The sequence below is a fragment of the Crocodylus siamensis genome, chromosome 5, assembly GCF_052110815.1.
Source record: "Crocodylus siamensis isolate JL-2025a chromosome 5, ASM5211081v1, whole genome shotgun sequence".
NCBI lineage: Eukaryota > Metazoa > Chordata > Crocodylia > Crocodylidae > Crocodylus > Crocodylus siamensis.
Window position 1 is genome coordinate 207694599 of NC_143399.1, and position 21092 is coordinate 207715690.

At 51.0% G+C, this 21092-nt stretch overlaps 1 long non-coding RNA gene across 1 annotated transcript; it reads left to right on the forward strand.

Annotated features, from left to right (window-relative positions):
* Nucleotides 1-6208: 6208 nt before the first annotated feature.
* Nucleotides 6209-20334, forward strand: LOC149865283 (uncharacterized). Its single transcript, XR_016442739.1, has 3 exons — nt 6209-6434; nt 16806-16954; nt 20002-20334. It is a non-coding gene; the product is annotated as an uncharacterized LOC149865283 (long non-coding RNA).
* Nucleotides 20335-21092: the final 758 nt, after the last annotated feature.

Genomic DNA, 21092 nt, shown 5'->3' on the forward strand with positions numbered 1-21092 from the left:
CCCTAAGCATTTTTACATGTGCTCTTGGAGGCATGGGGTGGAGTGTAGGGAGTTGCTTTAATTAATGAGTGGCACTAATTGAAAGTGCCCAAGTGTGACGTGTATCAGCCTCCCTGTGCTGAAAAATGGCAGGAGGGCACTTGGAACTAAAGCTCATTGAACGAGCTTTAGCATCCTGCTGCCATTTTCCAGCACAGGGACACTGATTAACAAGACACTAGTCTGCTGGAGTGCATTAATTTTCCTGCTCCAGCAGACTCAGTTAAGTGAGTCTGCTCAATGCATTGGATTTCCAGTGCCTCGGAGCAGGCTCCTTGTATGTGGATAGGAACCCCCCCCCAGCTCCATGGAAAGCTCTGGGCTCAAAGGATGCTCCGTGCGGCAGGCTGGGTTTGGCTCCAGGCAGGGCCTCACCACTGCACTCGGCTGCAGCCAGGAACCTCGCCGCCTCAGAGACATGGAAGCTGAGGGCCTGCCTGTGGACTAAACATCCTCCCAGCTAGATGAGCCTGCCTGCTCCCTGTGCACCCTCTGATTCCCTGCTCACAGCCCCAGCCCCGCACCAGTCCCTAGAAGGAGCATTACCCCAAAAGTCAGCTCCCTTCTGGCTCAGGGGCTCCAGCTGTGAGTCCATTCAGGTCCAACTGTGCCTGTGCTGCAGGGAGCCAAGCGTTGCTGGGGTTTGCAGGAAGGAAGCTCTCCCTGCCCCACACCCAAGCAGTTTTTGTTCCAGCAGAGCCTGCTGTGCTTTCATGGAGATGTTGGCATCCCCCCCTCCCCCCCCCCGGGCTGTGAGGCAATGCCCCCAGTTAAGGCTGTCTGGTAAGTGTTCATTGCTGGCCTCCCACAAACTCTTGGCCAGCAATCAGCAGCGCCATCCTGAGGCCTGATCTGGTGCACAGTGTGTGCAGAAGTCACAGCCAGTTCTACCCAGCTGGCACAAGGAAGCCAGGCTGCTGCATCATGCTCTTTGCTAATAAATATGCTGCTTGACTCCACCTAAACAGCAGGATACGCTGCTCTTCCTCCCTGTTTCTGAACCTTAGACCCCCATGTGCGAGGAGGAGTCAGACCAGTGCCAGGAAGCAGGAAGCAAGGGCACTCGTCGTCACCCAGCACTCAGTCCATCACAATCCCCCGGTAGCAGTAGACGGATCACAGCTGCTGGGACTGGGCCTTCCAGAGGGGTCAGGCTGCTTTCCCACATGTGTGAAACTGCCACAGCCTGGCTTTGTTTCAGGCCAGCACTCAGCTGTGCTAAAGGACAAACTTTTATTAGACCAACTGTGAAATTGCAAAAAAAAAAAAATCTTTTTCTACAAGCTTTTGGGCTCATGCGCCCGTCATCAGGCTCAGGGGAAGTTCAAGATAGTAAAAAGTCTCTATAGGTAGGAAATGAACTTAATTTTTACACAAAGGAAGCAGAAGATTGACAACTGTCCCTCCGGGTCCACGAGAGTCTATTTGTGAGCTTACTCTTCGTTGTGTAGATCAAGCAGGATTTCTTCCCTGGTGGTGTCGGATGGCAGGCAGGGAGGTACAGAAATCTTTCCTGTTGTTCAGCAATGAAGTTTATGATTCAAAATCAGCTAAAATTTGTCATTGTTCACGTTTCAGGGAATCTATGTAGTAGTCGTGTTGGTCTGAGACAAAAAGAAATGCAAAAATCTAGACCTCTTGGTTCCAAAATGATACCTTTTATTAGACCAACTGAGAAATGTTTACCATCTTGAATATTCCCTGAGCCTGATGACGGGTGCATGAGCCTGAAAGCTGGCAGAAAGATCTTTTTTTTTGGGCAATTTCTCAACTAATCTGTGCTCCTGGTGCTGCCCTTTGCCCCGCTGCTCGTTGCTGCTCTCGTGGGGGGCTCGGCCATGCCCGGCCTCATTCTGCAGCAGCGGGGGCAGGACCTGGAGCAGTTTCAGCACAGGAGGGCCCAGGGGTCTCGATGGGGCTGTGTAGAAATGTGTCTGCGAGCCAGTATGTGGAGCTGTGTGGGCATGTTGCAGCATCCGCATGGAAATCCCTGCATTTTGTGTGGTGGGTTGGGAATCTTTTTCTGGCAGTGGTGATTTTCTGGGTGGGAAGTCAGGCATTTAGTGCAGTGATGTGAGGTGTTTCTGTGCAAATTTTGAGGGCATTATGGTGCCATTGGGAGAAATCTGGGGATTTAGGAGCTTTTTAATGGAAATGGGCTTTTTGTGGAAAACAGTAACTGTACATGGTAATAAAAACAGCCTTTTTGGGAAATAGGGTGACGTTGTGGTCAGCTGAGAAGTTTTTGTGGCGGGGCGTTACTTTTTTGGTGGGATGTTGGTAATTTTGTGTGGTGATATGGATGTGCTTTTGTGGAAATGTTTGGAGAAATATGGTTGCGTTGGGAGAATTCTGGTGACTTGGGAAATGTTTTTCTGGTGTAACCCAGGTGGTACACCCCACTCTCCAATTGAAGGGATCAAAGCAGGTGCGCAAGCACTGTGGGAGGTATAGGGACTCTCCTCCCCCCTACTGAGCAGAGCCAGACCACCAATGGGGACTTAACCATATACCTTTTAATAAGAGAACAATACTGGGAATATAACCAGCATAAAACAGGGGGTATAGGGGACACTACAATGCCCCGAGGGGACAGGATTCAACAAAGGTTAGACACGTACAATCATAGATATATTCATCCAGTTGACAGAAGACAGGGTTAACCAAAGTGTAAAACACAAACAGCAGAACAAACCATACTGGTTGGTGAACTATAAAAGGCACAAAATACAAAATGTCAAATGACAGGGAATATAGGGCCTAGGTACCTGGAGGAAGAGAAAGGTGGAAAACACAATGGCCCCTTTACACTGCAAGAAGAATTTCTCCCTGTTAGCTCACTCACCCCACCTGGGACTTGACCTCAGCTCTCCCACATGGTAGGCAAGAGCTCTACCTACAGCCACCACAGTTTATACTACTTCGAGTTGCTAGGGGTCTTGGCCTTCCAGGAGCCTCAGCCTTACGTCCAGCTGCCTGGCCTCTTTCTGAAGGAGCCGGAAGCAGAGCTGGGAACCTCTCGGGTTGCCGCTCAGATCCTTGCTGGAGCTGGGGAGCCTCTCCTGCTGGCCACAGCCTCTCATAGGGGATCCTGGAGCCCAGTGGGGAGTCTGTCCTGCCAGTCACGCGCCATGCTACCAAGGGTCGAACTGCTGCCTGCAGGTCCCACTCCTTCAGGCTCTTCCACAGCAACTGCTCACACCCCACTAGCCCAACTCTTGCTGGCTCCTTCCTCTTTTTATTCCCCTCCAGGTGACCCAAGGGGCCAATTGGGGGACACGGAAGGTGATTCTCTGGGGCCTGATTGGTGAGGAAAAGGAATCCCAAGTCCTCCAATCATCTTTTACCCTTTCAACAACCCTGAGCTAAGTCAGCAAGCCCATCACACTGGAAAGGTGTGAAAATGTGATTTTTGTTGTGAGAAACTGGTAATTGTACATGATGATATAGCAAGTTTCCTTGAAATATAGTTTTGTAGTTTGTAGGGTCGGAAGGGACCTGAGCAGACCGAGTCGGACTGCCTGCCATGGCAGGAAAGAGTACTGGGGTCAAACACCCCCAGCAAGGTGTTTGTCTAGCCTCATCTTAAAGACCGCCCCCCAGGGTAGAAGCCAGCACCACTTCTCTTGGAAGCTGATTCCAGATCCTAGCCGCCCTGACCATGAAGTCGCACCTCCCGATATCTAGCCTAAATCTACCCTCTGCCAGCTTGTGACCATTATTCCTGGTCACTCCTGGTCATGTTGGGGGGAATAGGGATTCCCCCAGTGCCTGCTGGTCCCCTTGACTAGTTTGTAACAGGCCACTAGATCCCCCCTCAGCCTTCTCTTGTGGAGGCTGAACAGGTCCAGGTCCCGTCGCCTCTCCTCGTAGGGCCTGTCCTGCTGCCCTCTGACCATGCGAGTGGCCTCCTCTGGACCCTCTCCATGCTGTCCACATCCCTCCTGAAGTGCGGCGCCCAGAACTGGACGCGGTACTCCAGCTGCAGCCTGACCGGTGCCGCACAGAGGGGGAGGATCACCTCCTTGAACCTGCTCGAGATGCATCTGTGGATGCACGACAAGGTGCGGTCGGCCTTCCTGACCACATCCCCACACTGCCGGCCCACGTTCATCTTGGCATCAGTGATGACTCCAAGATCCTTTTCTGCCTCTGTACTGACAAGAAGGGAGTTCCCCAGCCTTTAGGTATGGTGCCGGTTCTTCCTCCCCAGGTGCAGCACCTTGCGCTTGTCAGCGTCGAATCCCATCCCATTCTCATCCGCCCACCCCTGTAACCTGTCTAAGTCCGACTGCAGCCTCTTCCTCCCTTACAGCGTGCCCACATCCCTCCACATCTCAGTGTCGTCAGCAAATTTGAACAGGGTGCTTTTTACCCCTTTGTCCAAGTCACCGATGAAGATGTTGAACAGCGCTGGTCCGAGGACCGATCCCTGGGGGATCCCATTGCCCACATCCCTCCAAGTCGAAAATGACCCATCCACCACCACTCTCTGGGTGCGCCCCTCCAGCCAGTTGGCGACCCATTTGACTGCATAGGTGTCGACACCACCGTCCCCCAGTTTCTTAACAAGGACAGGGTGAAAGACAGCGTTGAAGGCCTTCTGAAAGTCCAGAAAGACTAGTCCGCCACTACCCCTGCATCTAAAGATTTTGTGATCTGGTTGTAGAAGGCCACCAGGTTGGTCTGACAGGACCTGCTGCTAATGAACCCATGTCAGTTGCCCCTGAGCATAATCTCCCCTGCTGGCCCCTCGTGAACACGTGCCAGGATAATTCCCTCAAAAAGCTTACCCAGGATCGAGGTAAGACTGACTGGCCTTTAGTTCCCTGGGTCCGCCTACTTCCCTTTTTTGAAACTGGGAACCACGCTGGCCCTCTTCCAGTCCTCTGGCACTGCACCAGAGCACCATGAGCACTCGTACAGCCGTGCCAGGGGTCCCGCAATGAGCTCAGCTAATTCCCTCAGCACTCGGGGGTGATCGTCTGGAGCAGCTGATTTAAATCCTCCAGAAGTTCTCTGACTAGATCCTCTCTGACCCTCGGCCTAAGTGTGCCTCCCCTGGGGCCTGAGGGGGCCCAGTGCAGGGCGCTGATCGGGTCCCCGCTCAGGAAAATGGAGGCAAAGAAGTTATTACATAGATTAGCTTTATCGCCTGGTGTGACAACCAGATTTCCTAGCGTGTCTGGCAGGGGCCCCACATTACCCGGTACCTTCTTTTTGCCCCCTGTGTATTTAAAAAAAGGACTTCTTGTTGTCCTTGATCCCGGTCGCTAGTCTCAGTTTCATCTCCAACTCAGCATGGTGGGTCTGCATGGAAAACTGTTTACGGTTTGTGGAAACACATATGGCGATATGGTGATTTTGTGTGTGGGAAATGGTGTGGTAATTTTAGGGTGATGGAAGGTTTTTGGGTGAGCAGTGTGTTGTGGGACCCGTGGAAAATTGTGGGGCAATTGGGTAAGCGCATGGAAATATGGCTATGTTTTGTGAGGGAAATTGTCTAGGGATTTGGAAACCTGTTCTGCAGGAACGTGTGAAGATAAGCGGTGATATTTGTGTGTTGATTTGGGAACTCAGTGGAAATGTCCCGGGTCAGCCCACGGCACTCGTCTGATCCACCGCGGCACGGTTAACGGTGCGTGCCTGCCTTTTCCACCTGCACAGAGCAGCCGGGATTAGAAGCCAGAGAGCCTGGTGCTGCTCCCCTGCGCTTCCATCTCGGGTTTGCGGCCCAAGGACGAGGGCAGGGAGAGCACAAAAAGCGGCTTCGGCCGCGCACCGGCAGCCGAGGCGGCGGGGAGATACGGGCAGGGAGAGAAGAAGAACAAAAGGTCTCGCTCGCCCGCGGCCGGGGCCAGGCGGGGCTCGCGCCGCTCGGCCCGGGCACACGATCCACAAGACGCTGATCCCTGCCCCGGGAGCGCGGCAGGGCTGCGACCGGCGGCTCGCGTTCCCGTCGGCTGCCAGCGCTGCGTGGGCGAAGTCTCGACTCCCCGCCCCGCTTCGCTCTGATCGGTGTCTGCCGGAGGAAGTCGGCCGAGGAGCACGCCCTCGTTGTTCCCGTTCTGATTGGCTGCGGAAGAATGTTGTGGGGGGAGGGGGCTGCACTGTTCTGTGAGCCGATTGGTCCGACCGTGATCCTCAGCGGCCCCGGTCAGCTGTTTCTATCCCGTGCCGGGTCCGCTGTGCCCGGAGCTCGCGTCCCGCTGATGGCCCCGGCGGCCCCGGAGCGCTGCGGCAGGTTGTTGTGGCGGCCACGCCGAGTCGTGCGGGAGCATGCGTTCCCGCGGCGCGGGGCCGGTCAGGATCTCCTCGGAGGTTGGCGTTCGCAACACAAGCAGTGTCGGGTTTCTCTTTTGTCGCCATAAGGACAGAAGAACTGCTGTTCTTCGGTAAACACTGCAAGAAATCCATCAGATTCTCGGGGCGAGACTGGGCTCTTTGCTGTAAAATAGTACAGTAGTGTCACCGGGGCGCTGGAGCGACCCTGCCCTTCCCCGCGCGCCTGGAGCCGCCTGTGGGCGGGGCTCGGTTCTGATGTGTGTCGTTGCTAGCAAGGTTTGCGTGGAAATTCCCTTTTTTAATGGTAAAAAGAAATGGGGAAAAATAAAGCAACCCGATTGTTTAGTAAGCACTGCAAGAAATCCATTCTAGCGGAGAGGAGATCCTTGCTGTAAGATAAGTAACACACTGAGACCAGGGGGTTGAAGTGAGGGTATGATTTGTTGTCTAGTTACCTACATTGTTGTAGTTACAAGTAACAGGGCTGTGTGCGTGTAGATGTGCATATAGCGTGTGCGCGCAGACATGCCAGGATGAACATCATAATCCTACTCCTCTCTCTTTGTCTCTCTAAAAGGGAGACAGTGCTAGAAGCATATCATTATGCTTACATATTGCTATCTATTAATATGTGTATTTCAAACATATAATAGGTATGTCGCATACCCATATAGAGTATTCGAGGGTGGACAAAGAAAAGCAAAAAACGTCCCGCGCGCCCCTCGGCGCCACAGCCAGGGCTTCAAGGCGGAGAAAAGAGCGCGCTCGCTGCTGCCCCGCGGTGGCTCAGGCCGGGCACTGCAGCGGGGAGGCGCGGGCGGCTCAGTGCTGCTCTCCTGCGGTCACGCGGGGCATTGCAGCCAGCTAACAAGGGCAGGGACAGAAGCGACTCCACGTGTCTTCCTGTCCCTGCAACAGCACACGGAGACGGGACACAACGGCGGGGAGCGCGGGAACCGCTCAGCGCTGTCCTGAGGCTCCCGCCGGCACAGAGCAAATACACCCCGCTCCGTGTTAGGAGAGCAGCGGTGTAACCGAGGCCGCAGCATTACAGGGTGTGCGGTGCACAGGCGCTTCCCGGGCATGGCTCCGAGGCAGGATTCCGGTGTCGGAGCCCTGCGCCTGCCGCGGGTGGTGGGAGCGCTCTAGCAGCAGCCCGGCCCCTGCGCTGCTCTGCGCTCCGGACACGAGCGGCAGCTCCGAGCCGGCACGGTTGGGGCAGTCCCCGCCGGGTCCGGGGGTCGCCCCGCGAAAGCAGCAGCACTGCGAGGGGTGTCGGTGGCCACGGGCGGGGCGGGGCGGAGCTCAGGACGCGGTGCCGCGGTCCAGCTGCCACACCCCATCTCGCCGTGCGCACTGCGCTTGCGCGGCGTCCCAGCTCTCCTGGGGGCCAGTCCGTCTCAGGTGGTCCCCGCGGGGTGGGCAGTATTCTGGGGGCGTCGTCTGCACTACTGTGGAAGCGAGCGGGGCGGAGGGGCTGTGCGGGCACGTGCGTGGGCTCGTGGCCGTTGTGTGTGGCGGGAAAACCCGCCGTTTTGTGTGGGGATGTGGCGGCGGTTGTATGGAAACGTTCGGGCAACCGAGATGACAGCGGGAGAATTCTGTGGGGATTACGGGACCTATTTTTGGTGGAAATTTGTGAATTCATTTATATTTATTTACTTATTTATGAAGGAACATACTGTGACTGTGTGGAAAACTGGTGATTTCTGAACTTTTTGTGGAATGTATGTGCAATATGGTGATTTTATGTGTAGAAAATGGCGTAGGGGCATTTGGGAACTTTTCTGTGTGACTGGTGTGTTGTGGGGCCTGTGGAAAATTGTGTGGTGATTGGGTGAGTGTATTTAACTATGGCTGTGTGTGAGGGAAATAGTGTGGGGATTTGGAAACCTTATTTGAGGCCAGGTGGTATTTTTTGTGTGCAAAACAGGGCGTTTTGTGTCACGGTACGAGAAGTCTTAATGGAAGTGTGCTGGGTCAGCCCATGGGGGTCATTTCATTCACTGCGGTGCAGTAAAAGGTGTGTGCATTTTCAGCCGTGAAACTGTCTAATGTGGGTGTGCCCTTTCTCGCAGGCTCCTCCTGGTGCACCCACCCTTGGAGCTGGCCTGTCAGCGAGGAGCCACAGCATGACAGAAGCAGGACCTGGGGCAGAAGGGCCCCCAGGAGCTGTCGTGTCTGAAAGGGTTGTTCCGGGCACTCGGACGGCTGTGGGGGGCCTCTGGCAGTCCCTTAGAAACGGGCAAGGCATCACAGGCGACAGATGAGTATGCGTTTTTGCTTGGACACGCTCAGTGGGCAGAACGCACCAGCACTGGCTTAGGCTTCTGCCCGGAGGCACGTCATCTATGCGTCCTGCTCCGATAGTAACACCTCCAGTGACTACGGCTCTTGCCTTTAACTCTCCAAAGGCAATGACCTTCCCTTTGGCTCGCAGGATATTGGGGGCCCAGACCCACAGACTTTGTATTTTTCCTCTCTGTGCCTGGGTGAGGTGTTGAGCACTTTGGTCTCTGCAGGCTTCAGCTTTTGTTAGCCACCCAGCCCCTGCGACCCTGTCCAACCTGGCAGCCTCTGTCAGCCTCTTCTCGTGTCATCCTTCCTCTAAAGGCTTCCCATGAACTCCTTGCTCCTGTCCCCATCTGCAGCAGGCCTGCACCACTATTTCCCAGGTTCCTTTAGAGATTTGTAGGGGGGCAGGGGGAGAGTGCTTCCTTGCCCCCTGCTCTTTGATTCTATCAGATTTAAGCTCTTTATCTGTTTCAGTTCCCCATTTTTCTCCTGTCTTTGCTGCCACTGCATGGCCCCTCCTCTTCATCGTGGCCAGGCCCTTCTTGCAGTAGCTGTCCGCACCTGGGCTCCCTTGGGGCTCCTCTCTGCTGCCATCCCTGTTGCCCCTGGGCCATGCAGTGGAGCAGCGGTGGCAGCGCAGAGGAGCCGCAGGGCAGTTTGTGCGTGGGCTCTGAGCATCTGCAGGTACAAGGGCCTGGCAGCTGCAGCGGGTGTGGGTCCACTTTTCCCTTGCACTGAGCAGCGGTTTCTTGGCTTCCACTCCTCAGCATGAGTGGGCGAGTCTGGAAGAGATGCGGAGTGGTCTGGGGTCCAGGCTGCGTGCACGGGTTCTGTCTGGTCAAGACCCGGTCCACTCTACCAGACCGGGTGCAGAGCAGGCGCTGGCCAGATGGGGTCGGAGCTGTGCATGCGAGTCCTTGCCAGTAGTTTGGGGCTCAGGCAAGTGGCGGTGGCAACTGGAAGGTGCTGCTATTGCCTGGGCAGCCCAGAAAGAGTCCAGCTGCAGCCCTGCTGCATGCCCAGGGGTGACAGAATGAGCCTTAGGCCACATAGGTTGGGGCCCTGGTGTGAGTGGATGCACATTACACCCAGGATGTGTCTGGAGAAGTACAAGCAAAGGCAAAGTAAGTGCTTCCAAAAAATGTACACTGGTTTATTGGGACCTTTTAGTAAATGTCACCTTTGCCAAGAGCCAGCTACAGACAGCAGAGAATACATGGATGTACTCAGTACCAGTGGCAGGGTGCCAAGGCCCCTCGCAATCTGTCCTCTGGGCTTGAGACCAGTTCCAGAATCACACATCTCTGCTTTGGTTTTATAGAGTTCTGGTTGAAATTTTTGTATTGCCCTGAAATCAGGTTCTCTTGGCCAATAGAGTGGAGAACAGGGATACCGAGTCATGGCCTGGGACCACTGTTCTTTCCTGAGGTCACTTCATTAGCCCTGTGTGAGATCAGTGGCCTGTACATCTCAACTCTCTCAAAACATTTCTTACATGCCACTTGTGGTTCAGACTGAACTGAACTTCTGGGACCAGAGTATCGGGCAGGAGGATTAATGTAGTGTAATGTAATGTAGCATAGGAGAAAAAAGGTGAGAGGTATTTAGGATTCCTTGAGAATTCTTGCCATGGACTCAGGGGTCACAGAATATGGTTCTGCATTGAGGGGCCTCGTTTAACCACTAAGTATAATCGTTCCAGATAAAAATTCCCCAATATTGCTTCCGAGAGTATGAACTGGGGAGGAATATGTACTTTTTTTTTTAACCTGTTAGCTGCTAGCAGTAAGATTAAGTCAGGATTTCCTTGGCTGATCTCAGCATATTCAGTCCCACATTTTTGAGCATTGCTGTTTGTAACTGGAATCAGTTAGAGTGTAGAAGATGACCTTCCTTTACAGTAGCAGCTGTGTGTAAGGGAACCCTGTACATAGAGCATTTTGTACTGAGCAATGCACGTTATCAAGAACTGGGTGCTGTTCAGTCTTTTGACAGACAAGACTACAGCCCTTCCATGAACAGGATTTTTTTGCAAGCTTAGAGACAGAGTTCCTGGAAAGCTGCAATTCCTTTATTGATTACCCTTTTTATACATGAAATGACGACGCAATGATGTTTCCTAGTGATGCTCCAGTCCCTCTTAGCAGGTAAAGGATTACTACCCCCCATATCGGATAAAGAGGCAAGAGACGGGGCTATAACCCATCCTCTTATCGATTACACCTCAAAGCATAAGCATTCAGCCCTCCATTCTATGCCTGCCTAGCGACCTGCCACAGCACAATACAGATCCTCACCTCTACCAGCTGGAGGAGGCGCAGGAGGGCAGAGGAGGCTAGGAGTCCGTTGGTTCAACTTAGGTTTTATTAAATCAGTATTCTGGTGGGTGTTATGCAGGCATGTTTCATTGAAACTTTGGGAATGGAACTAAATCTGTTTTTCTGTGCTCTTGGAAGATACTTACTAGCTGGGACCTGTGTCCCTGGGAAAAATACAGTTTTGGAAGGGAGGAGTACTTCTGATCTCTTTTGCTGGACTATCTGGGAACGTTCCTTGCCCTGTCTGGTTTCTTTTACTTTGTTGATTAGACTGATTTTAATTCACAACAGGTTAAGAAAACAAAACAATTGCTGCTTCTGTGGCCTGTTTCCCACTTGTCCAAAAAGCAGTTATCTTATTTATAAGCATACCATAATTTGACCCCATTTTTATGATCCAGAAAGTTAGGAATTTTGTAGATCTGGTGTATAAGTTGACCTAACTTTTTGGATCAGAAATGTGGGGTAGATCTATACCAGCCCCTGCGCACCGTCACTGTGGCTGGGCACCTGAGGGGTGGACATGTGCCATAGCGCTGCTTGTAAGGGATGGGGCTGGGCTTGGCCAGTATGGCGCCATCCCCTGCGAGCGGCACTGCCTGGGCCACGCCACACAAACCTGACCCCATCCCCTGCAAGCAGGGTAAAAGTTGAGGTTAAATTTTAAAAGTGAAAAATTGGGCTTCAAACCCCAACGCGTACACTGTGATATCCAATACTTTTGGTCTTGTCTAGCATTGAAGACTCGAGAAACAGATTCTTATTACACTTTCTCAAGCTACTGCATGTATGGAAATGCAGAGTTATTGCTTGTTGATTGTACACCAGCTTAAGTTCATGTCATTCGTAAGTCAGGCTTCTACTGGGTCTGTCGTTGGCAATAGTGTGTGTGGTTTGTCAGCCACTGATCATAGCTACAGCCTACATGGGAGGAATGTCACTGCAAACTCCTGGCCCTGTCCCCCTTACCTAGATAAAAGGCAGAATCAAGTCTGCAGCCCAACCTTTTATTTATTTGCACCTTAAAACATGAGAAAAAACATTTATCCCCAATTAATCTGGCTACCTACAACTGCACAACATAGGTTCTCACCTATATTGGCTGGGGAGACCCAGGAGATGGGAGAAGGGTGGCACACAGATTGGCAGTAGGTCTTCTTGAATTTGCTGAGTTGCCCAAATTTCCCTCAGGCCTATGCCAATATTTATAGATATACATTTAGTTACATATTTTAATATTTAATATGTTTTTAATATTGAAATTGGTGATCTCTGACTGGCTTTATTACAGTTTCTTTGTTTCACTGAACCTTGTGGAAGTGGATCAAACCGGATCTTTTGTGGACTTGGGAGGTGTCAATAATTTGGGATTTATATCCTTAGGAAGGAGGGAAGTTTTCTTATCTACTTTCCTTCCCCATTATGGAATGCTGCCTCTGTTTCTTTTTTTACCTTATTTTTACTGAAAATATATCTGTTACATATGTACGCAAGTCATCAACAGACTCAGTGCCCCCAGATAATTTTTATTTCTTCCGCCTAGTGTCACTTCCACACTACACCATATAAAGCAGATGACTGCAGGCTTCCACCACATTAATTACAGAAGAGTGAATTAACCTCACATGTAATGAACTTTTGGTATGAAAAGGGTCAGCACATAAGAGCGATTTCGCACATAGAGGACCTGCATAAAGTGAGGGAAACCTGTACGTCATTTGTTACTGCCACTACTTGAAAGTAAAACTATGATATAGCATATACGGATAATTAATGTATGGTCTTCTCTTAGCTACTTTTAGGCCTGGTCTCTTGTTTAATTGTGTTTGATATTTTCCTTTAGTTGCTGACCAAGTTAGTTGTCCCAACTGGAAAGGTTCATGCTGCGGTTACTCAGAGCAAGGCTTCAGGCATTCTGCTTGCCAGCACTCGTGCAGCTTAGCCTTGAAAATGGCCAAGGCTGGCAACAGGGTCATCTTATCACCATCAGCGTTGGGTTAACAGTGTGAGCATATTACCTCCCATGAAACTGTCTGATGTGCATCTGCCCTTTCTCACAGGTTAGTCCTTGTGCATCTGTTCTTGGAAACCAGCTTATTGGTGGGGAGGTAAAGTGTGACATTTTGGCACAGAAAGGCCTGGGGTAGAATGGCCCCCAACAGCTGTCAAGTCTGCAGTGTGTCACTGTGCGGGCTGCTCTGAAACAGGCATTTGTGGCCTGTGCCAGTCTCTCAGAAACATCCAAGCTAACCCTGGCAGCAGGTGAGCGCGTGTTCCTGCCTTGGACGAGCTCAGGGAACAATGTGTCAGCAGTTGCCTTCACTTCTGACTGGACGCCTGTCGTTCACTTGCGCATGTTTGAAGGTACCACCTCCAGCGACTGCAGCTCTTGCCTCCAAACTACTAGGGTGCCTTGCAACAGCAATAGCCTGCCCCTGGGCTAGGTTGATGCCAGTGGCCCAGACCCAGAGACTGCCTGTTGTACATCCTTGTGCCTGGATTAGGTGTCAAACATATCTCTGCCAGCTTCAGCACATATTAGACCCTCAATGTCCTGTGGCCAACACCGTAGAGCCTGTGACCCTAATGTCTCTGTCAGCTTCCCTTGACGGTCTGCCATGAAACCCCTTGTCCCATCCCAGTTTGCAGTGGAGCTCCGCCGGTATTTCCCAGCTGCAGTTGAGAGAGTTTTGAGGAGTGTGGGGAAGAAGAGCCTTCCTTGCCCCCATGCTCTTTACTTCTCTCAGGTTGAATCTGTTTGCTGGTCCCAGTGCCTCTTTTCTGCCTCTGGTGCCCCTGGGTAGCCACCCTGTCTCCTGTATATGCTGGGAGGTGGTTTAAGGGGTGCACAGTGGCTCTCCGAGAAGGACTATTTGCTTATGGAGTTAAGCTGAAACCCCTGTACAGAACACCTTGCCAAGTGCCTCCTGGTCTGCAATGGTGCAAGGCGTATGGGGTAAGGCACAAAGTTGAGGGAATGGCTCTGTGTTGCCCTCTGAGCTCCTCGGGAAACACTTTTTGGGGGGTCAAGTTGATCACAGGACATCTTTTTCTATGCCTGAGCTTTAACTCCCGGGGTTCAGGTGCAAGTGTCTCCCTAGGTGACACAACACTTCCTGTTCAGGCAGAGTCACCTGAAGATATGGCTGGGGGGAACTTGATGGTATTGTTGATTTTGAAATGCACAGGATCAGGGACCAGGATGCATGGGTGCCAGAGCTGAGTTACAAACCAGCTGGGGATTGCATGCCTGTCTGTGGCAGAGTCTTTGTTTGGTGCAGGGCACTGGGGGTCCCTGTGCTCCTGGCTTGTGGGGAGCAGCCTGGTGCTGTGGGTGCACCTTGCTGCCCCCCAGCTGGTGCTTGTGGGATGCGCCAGTGCCCCTGGCTCCTAGCCCGCATCCTCTGCTTGTCTGGTGCTTGTGGGGCCCTCACTTTTGACCCACAGCCCTTGGCTCCCCTCTCTTGTCCCCACAGAAACGTTAGTCCCAAATGTGACTTCCATAGGTGAACCATGATCCAGGGCTGGGTGCAGGACCTGGGGACCGCAGCAGGACTGGGATCACAGGCATCTGTTCCTCTCGGTTGCTGTGAGGTCTGTGGGGATTGGCTGGGAGGGCTGCAGGGGCAGGGTTGGGCCTATTTGGATGGTCCAATGGTCGGATTGATCCGACTCCGATTGGCTGAGGCCTGTCACGCCGCGAAGGCAAGGGGGTGAGCCACGGGAAACGTCGTGCAGGGCGGGGGGGGCAGCCCGTGTCTGCCCTGATACTGCCTGTGAGCTCTGTTCCGAAGCGTATGGTTGCTAACAAGATTTGCAGGGGTTTCCCTGTTTCAAAAAAAAAAAAAAAAGTAACCCGGGCAGTACTCCAAGAGGTGCCCCCTCTCCAACTGAAGGGATCAAAGCAGGTGCACAAGCACTGTGGGAGGTGTAGGGACTCTCCTCCCCCTGTAGAGCAGAGCCAGACCACCAATGCGGACTTAACCATATACCTTTTAATACTGGGAACATAACGGGCATAAATCAGAGGGTATAGTGGACACTACAGTGCCCCAAGGGGGCAGGATTCAACAAAGGTTAGACACTTACAATCATTGACTAAAAACAGGGTTAACAAAATATAAAACACACACAGTACGGGTTGGTGAAATATAAAAAGGCACAAAGTGCAAGATGTCAAGGAACTATAGGGACTTAGTACCTGCAGGGGGGAAACCACAATGGTCCCTTTTCATTGCAAGATTTGTTTCTTGTTATCTCACTCACCCCAAGTCATCTCAGCTGGGACTTGAATCTAGATCTCCCACGTGGTAAGCAGGAATGCTGCCACACAGCCACCACCAGTGGCACTGTTCTCGTCTGCTAGGGGCCTTGACCTTCCCAGAGCCCCATCGAGCTGCCTGGCCTCCAGAGGAGCTGGAAGCAGAGCTGGGAACCCCTCAGGTCACTGCTCAGATCCTTCCTGGAGTGGGGGGAGCCTCTCCTGCTGGCTGCACGCTGCACTGCTGAGGGTCCCACTGCTGCCTGCAGGTCCTGCTCCTTTATGCTCTTCCAGGGCATTGCTCCTGCCCTGCTGCCTCAGCTCTGTGAAGCTCCCTCCTTGTTGTCCCTCATCAGTCTCTCTCCTGAGTCAGCCCATGCTGCCCCTTTTATCCCCCTCCAGGTGACCCAAGGGGCCAGTTGGAACACTGGGGGGAGGGGGGGGAGTCTGTGGGGCCTGATTGGTGCAGAAAGGGAATCCCAAGTCCTCCAATCATCTTTTTCCCTTTCAAAACCCCTGGGCTAGGTCACTGCCAGCCAGCCGGTCACCTCAAGAAGTGGAAAACAAACAAACATAGTTGTTCAGTAAGAAGTACAAGACATCTGTTTTAGTGGAGTGTTGGGGATCCTTGATTTAAAATAAGTAACGGTTTGAGAGCAGGGGTTTGAAGTGATGATAATATTTGTTATTTACTTACTTATAACTACAGAAATGTGTGTGTGGGAGGTGGTGGTATAGACGCGTATATAACGGGTGGGCAAAATGCGGCCTGCCAGGCCATTCTATCTGGCCCGCAAGGCCCCTAAAAAATTTAGAAAAGTAATATTTATCTGCCCCTGGCTGCCTGTCATGCAGCCCTCGATGGGTTGCCAAAACTCAGTAAGCAGCCCCCCACCCGAAATAATTGCTCGCCCCTGGTATATAGTGTGTGCGTAGACTATGTGCCATAAAGAACATAGTGATCTGACTACTGTCTGTCTGTCTGAATCAGAAAGGGAAATAGAGGTATTCACATGGCATTATGGTTGTGTCTTGCTACATATTAATATATGTAGTTCAAACATATATCATAGGTATGTCATGCACCCATATAGAGTATTGGTGTGGGGAGGAAACAAACATGTTGGGGAAATTTGATCAGCTACTGTGGAGCACACCCTTTGGTATATGGGTGCTAATACACCGAGGCGCATTGATCTCATCCCTTTTGCTGGGCTTGTTCCTAGCCACAATCAATTAGGCAGAGAATGAGGAAGTGTCGGCAAGATGATTCATTTCTCTGCAGAGCGGTAACTCAAGGTCACAAAGACAGAGAGCTCCTCTGAACTGAGTTTACAGCTTGGTATTTATACATTAAGCATCGGATTGCTTCATTGTTGCACGGCATCTAGGTTTTTCCTCTTGCCATTACAAAATTACAAAACGCGGTACAGAGCAAGCTTGGGCTAGTTGAGACTGGTTTCGCGGTTACACATTACTGTCAGTGAGAAGTACGCGTGGCTTACTGTCAGCAAGAGGCGATCTTTAATCTTAGGGGAAAAAAGATCATTTGCTTTTTCAAGGGTCATCTGCTTTTTATGATTGTATTGCTGTTTTCTCTTACACAGACAAACCAAAAAAGATCTTCTCAGTGCTGCCAGCCTGCGATTCACCCTGGACACCACAGCCAATATTTAAAGGCAGAGAAATTGAAAACGTGCTTGGTGCTGCCCTGCTGTGCATCACACTGGGCATTCCAGCCAGGAGACAAGGGCAGGTAACAGAAAGGGCTCCAAGTTCTCCTCCTGTCCTTCAAGCTGGGGACAGAGCCGGTAGATAAAAGCTTTTTTTTTTTTTTTAAACATTTTATTAGAAAAACTGACACTATCAAACACATTAAGAAAAACAACAAAGAAACGAAACCCACCTGAGGTTTCACAAAGTTAATACAAACTCACTTTCACAAAATTCCTAACATTCACAGAAGAAACAATACCACTTGTGACTTACTGAAAACCCCATTTAGAAATCATTTAACTTGCTTCTTATATAATTCTAAGTTCCCTCACCCACTCTTGGAGCCCCTTATCCATTTTATGAGAGGGGAAAAAAAAACAGGCACTATTAAACACATTGTGGAACCAGGATCCCACCCGAAACATCACCAAATTAATACAAATACAGTGTCAAGTATTACATAATATTCACATATTCAATGTCGCATTCGACCTGCTGAAAATGCCATTCAGGGAACAACTTATCCATTGTTCTGATATAACGAGAGTTCCCCCCTTGATACCAAACCAAAAAAAAAGGATGAGAAGCCCCACCCCCTTGCTGACAAATATGCTGTCCCTTAAACTATCCTATGCCTACGCGGGGCTGAAACAACCCTCTGAAGTCCAGCCCTTCCCAGGGCGTTGTATCCCCTCCTTGCGTTCTCTGCTTTCCTCTACCGCTATAGAAATACAACTCGTGCATAGCTAATTGCAGACACTCTACCGTTGAAAAGCATGAGCCCTTTAGTGCTAGCAGGGAACGCACTTTCCAAATTGCTACTTTAATACATGTGACAAGCACCCTCACACCCCATGACCCATCCGTCCCCTCTGTCAAACCATAGAGCACGTTTTCACTCGTGATCCCCATTGCCCTCCCTATCTCCTTCAAAAAAACCCCTGCCCTCCCCCACACCTTCTGTGCATAAAAACAACCCCACAAAACATGCACCACAGACTCGGGTTCGTCACAAAGTTCTCTTGGGCACTTGGGGGACCATGAGAGTCCCCATTGATATAGTATTTGTCGCACTGGCAGTGTGTTTCTCACGGCCCTCCATGCCAGCTCCTCGTGCTCCCCTTTCCATTCCTTCCCCACCAACCCTCTCCACACCCTGCTGACTTTGTCCGTGCTCAACTCCCCGACATCAGCCATTCTCTGCTTCCCCCTGAGGAACTTAAGGACTTTCCTGGCATCCGCCAGCCCTTCCATCCCTAACCCTGCCAAGCCTTCCCTGGCAACAAAGGATCCAAGGCGTGCATAAGGGAGTGACATCCGCCAAGCCCACGCCCCCCGCCACCCACTCCCAAACAGTCCCAGCCTCTGTAGGAGTCTTCCACCGCAGAAAACGCAAAGGTTAGAAACCGGTCCCGCTGCGCCCCTCGCTTCCCTCACGACCATCTTCAGAAAGTGCACATAAACAAAAACCTCTATATTCGGGAGAGCCCATCCCCCCAAGCCCTCTTCCTTATATAACTCTGTCCTGGCCACCTTTTCTGTCTTCCTCCCCAGCAAAAGAAGAGGCATAATGCCCGCTGGACCCGCCGGGCCTGTAGCCAGGACGGGGGGTACATCATCGCCGTGTACAAAATCTTTGGCAACAGGCACTCTTTGATCACTTGCACCTTTCCCCTTGAGGATAAATGCCGGGTGCTCCACAACCCCACCGTCTGGTTGACTCTCCCCTCTAACACTTCCCAAGCCCGCTTCCCTTTCCCATGGGTATCCATCCACACGCCCAGGATTTTCAGTTCCTCCCTTTCCACCCTCAATCCAAATTTCCCCAAATCCTCCCCCATCTGTATGAGAAAGGCTAGGGAGAAGCTGGGGGAGAGTCTGCGATTTAGTATAAGAAAAGCTGTGGCAAGGCTGGGCAAGGAAAAAAGTCCTTGGCAGTGTTTCTTTCTTGTCAGGTGCAAGATGCAAGCTGTGCATTTCTAACAATACTCCATTTCTAACAATATTCCATTTCTAACAAAGGGGTGGTCTGTTTCTCTTCAACTTCTTGAGTAAGTTGAACACATCAGCAAGCTGTGCAAGAGAGGTTTTTCAATCCTGAAGCACATGTATGCTGTTTGCTGTTTTACTGCCTTTTTATATCCTTAGTTTAGCATCTTCAAAGCATTCTTTTAGTTCTGTAAATCAAGACAGAGTCCCAAGCAGTAACTGACAGGAAAAACCTGCTGATTACCGGTTATCAGCCATTTGTAATTTGAATGAGTTACCTTCTTCAGTAACAAAGAGGTTATCCAGTTTGGAACATACCAAGAAGCTGATTAACAGCTAGGAAAAAAGTTCAAAATCGGGAAGAGACATCTGTTACATATGGAGAATGTCTCTTTCTGCACATAAACATGAGTTAGTCGCAAAAGAAATATTTATCACACTTATTAATCAAGGATAGACATTTCATATGGTCACACACGACACAGCTAAGAGTCTGCGTGAAATCATCCTGAATATAACAATGTAAGGTAGAAGAGATACTTCATTATTCCTCCTTAGATGGCCTAGCCATGAAGTCGCATCGTCTTGCATTATGCAGTTAGCATTATTATTCTGTATTTTAACTTTTGTGAGTAGGCCCAAGCTTAGCATTAGTTTCAGAGTTATTACTGGGGGGTGGGGTGTTCCTTAAGATGACAAACTGGGTTTTACTACATTTTTCCTTGGTGGATGAAAAACCTGGGTCCCTGCCAATTACTCTTTTTGTACATGAAGTGAAGACGCAATCACATTTCCTAGCGATGCTCCAGTCCCTCTTAGCTGGTAAAGGATTACAACCCTACACATTGGATAAAGCGGCTAGAGACAGGGCTATAATATGCCTTTTTATTGATCGCACCTCAAGGCATAAGAATAAACCCTTTGTGCTATGCCTGCCTAGTGACCTGCCACACTGCAATACAGATTCTCAGGTCTACCAGCTGGGGGAGACGCAGGAGGGAGGAGGCGGCCAAAAGCAGGTTGTCTTCACTTTGCAAAGGTCTTTGTAGTTGCCCTTTGTTTAAACCTAATTTTTATGTGGGATTTTTAAATCGATAGTTTGATGGGTGTCACGCAGACTCGTTTTGCTGAAACTCTGAGAACGGACTCTGGGAACGGGACTGAACCCAATTTCCTGTGCGCTTGGGACCTACCGATGGCTAGGGCCTAGCATCCCTGGGAAAACTCCAGCTCTGAAAGGGAGGAACGCTGCTCATCTCTTTGCCTGCCTACCTGAGAACGCTCCTTGCCTTGTGTTTGTTATACTCTGCCGTTTAGACCTCTTTTAACTTCTAACAGGGTCACAAAACCAAACGCCAGGTGCTGCTCATAGCCGCTGTTTCCCACCATTCCAGAAAGCAGCTACTTGCTCTTGGTTTTGTCTGGTATTAAAGTCTCGATAAACGGATTCTTATTCCACTTTCTTTGGCCGTTCCTTGGGATGTAAGTGTAGGCTTACGGCTTATTCGTCGCATACCAGCTTAAGCACGTGTTATTCATAAGTTAGGCTTCTGGCAGGTCCGTAATCTGCAAGAGTCAGTGCGGTCTGTCAGGCCCCAACCATATCCTCAGCCTACACGGAGGGGGGGGGAGGAATCTGCTTGCAGCCTTGCTTCCCCTTTCCCATCACCACCTTCTTAACATCCCTGGCTCTTTACTTGTTCCTCATTTAAGGAGCTGTTGTGTCCCAGTGCTCCTGTTCCCTGGTGCTTCCCCTGGGTACCCACCCTGTCTCCTGTACGTGCCGGAGGACTGGTTTAAGGAGATGCACAGAGGCACCCACAGAAGTCCTGTGTGGTCATGGGTTTACAATGAAGACTTGCAGCTGCGTGTTGCCATTCATGGGGTGTGCCATGTGTGAGCTGCAGTTGTCAGAGGAATGCTTTGGAGGAGACGTTGCTCATGAAGGGAAGCAAAATTGTTCTGCTCTCCCCTACTGAGCTTTACAGGGTGGTGATATCTGTGAGACATCACATCCCCTGTCTGAGCAGGGGAACTGGCATGGCAGGGGGGCTAAGATACCCACTTTACAGCCCAGAGTGCGAGTTGAAGGCTGTAACGGAAGCGCTCAGTGCGGCCTGTCTGATTCCAACCAAATCTGTCAAGTCTCACACGTAGCTTGTCGCAAGGACGTGAAAAAGAAAAGGACG